The following is a 1,990-nucleotide window of genomic DNA, read 5'->3' on the forward strand; positions in this document are numbered from 1 at the left end:
ATTTTGGGACATAAAAGGCCATTCTAAGTGTGAGCCTAATATAGAAAACCACAAAGAGAAAGATTGTTAAACCTGACTATATAGGTCAGTCTCAGTGGCTCAAGCCTGTAATCTCAGCACTTTGGGAGGTGAAGGTGAGAGTCTTGCTCTGTCGCCCAGGCTGGATTGCAGTGGCAAGATCTCAGCTCATTGCAACCTCTGCCTCCCAGGTTCAAGGAATTCTCCCTGCCTCAGCCTCCTGAGTAGCTGAGCGTATAGGCACCCGCTACCACTTCTGGCAAATTTTTGTATTTAGTAGACATGGGGTTTCCCCATGTTGGCCAGGCTGGTTTTAAACTCCTGACCTCAAGTGATCCACCCATCTTGGTGTCCCAAAGTGCTGGGATTACAGGTGCGAGCCACTGCACCTGGCCCCACTTCCACAAAAAATTGTTTTAAAAATTAGCCAGGCGTGGTGGCACACAAATGTAGTCCCAGCTCCTGGCAAGGATGAAGTAGGAAGATGAAGTAGTGGCTGGGATTACAGGCTTAGGCTTGAGCCACAAAGTCGGGCCTGAAGAGACAACTCTTGAAGAAGTATACTTTAGGGCCAGGCATGGTGGCTCACGCCTATAATCTCAGCAGTTTGGAAGGCCAAGGCGGCCAGATCACAAAGTCAAGAGATTGAGACCATCCTGACCAACATGGTGAAACCCAGTCTCTACTAAAAACACAAAAATTAGCGGAGCGTGGTGGTGCGCGCTGTAATCCCAGTTACTCAGGAGGCTGAGGCAGGACAATCACTTAAACCCAGGAGGTGGAGGTTGCAGTGAGCTGAGATTGCACTACTGCACTCCAGCCTGGTGACAGAGTGAGACTCTGTCTCAAAAAAATAAATAAAATAAGAAGTATAGTCTATCAATAATGTTAATAGAAAAATTTTAAACAAATTTAACAGTTTAATTGAGCAAAGAACAATTCACAATGTGGGATACCCTCAGAACCAGTAGAGGTTCAGAGAATACTTTAAAATATAGGTAGGCAGTTTGTATAGTCAGAAAAGGAAAGTGAGATACAAAAACAGATTGATTGGTTACAGCTGTGCATTTGGCTTATTTGTGCATGGTCTGAGCAGTGGGCTGCTTGTAACTGGCTGAAACTCAGCTACCTGTTATAAAAGCATACCCCTAATATAGGCTTGCAATTTGTTTACATATCAAGCTAGGTTGTAGTTCCTCATGTAGTGACTCAACGGAGGCACCCTCAGACCAAATTTACTTTAACAACGATCAGTGGCTGGGCTAGGTTGCTCACACCTATAATCCCAGCACTTTGGGAAGCCAAGGAGGGTGGATCACTTGAGGTCAGGAGTCGAGACCAGACTGGCCAACATGGTGAAACCCTGTCTCTACTAAAAATACAAAAATTAGCTAGGCATGGTGACAGCTGCCTGTAACCTCAGCTACTCAGGAGGCTGAGGCAGGAGAATCACTTGAACCCGGGAAGGCGGATGTTGCAATGAACCAAGATTTTACCACTGCACTCCAGCCTGGGCCACAGATCGAGACTCTGTTTCAAAAAAAAAGAAAAGAAAAGAAAAGAAAAAGAACAATGATCATACAAAAGGTATTTGACCTCATCAGTAATATATTATATGGGCTTAGTAGATAGGCAATAGTCTAAAAGTTTGACCATTCTGGTGACAAGGCAGGTTAGGTACAATTTATTTAAGGAGCAACAGGAATATCTATCAAAATCAAAAGCGTGCACGTCGGTTGGGTGCAGTGGCTCATACCAGTAATCCCAGCACTTTGGGAGGCTGAGGTGGGTGGATCACTTGAGGTCAGGAGTTAGAGACCAGCCTGGCCAAAATGACGAAACCCCATCTTTACTAAAAATACAAAAAATTAGCTGGGCGTGGTGGTGGGTGCCTGTAATTCCAGCAATTTAGGAGGCTGAGGCAAGAGAATCACCTGAACCCAGGAGGCCAAGGTTGCAGTAAGCCACTGCA

The sequence above is a fragment of the Cebus imitator genome, unplaced genomic scaffold (assembly GCF_001604975.1).
Source record: "Cebus imitator isolate Cc_AM_T3 unplaced genomic scaffold, Cebus_imitator-1.0 Scaffold76, whole genome shotgun sequence".
Classification (NCBI taxonomy): domain Eukaryota; kingdom Metazoa; phylum Chordata; class Mammalia; order Primates; family Cebidae; genus Cebus; species Cebus imitator.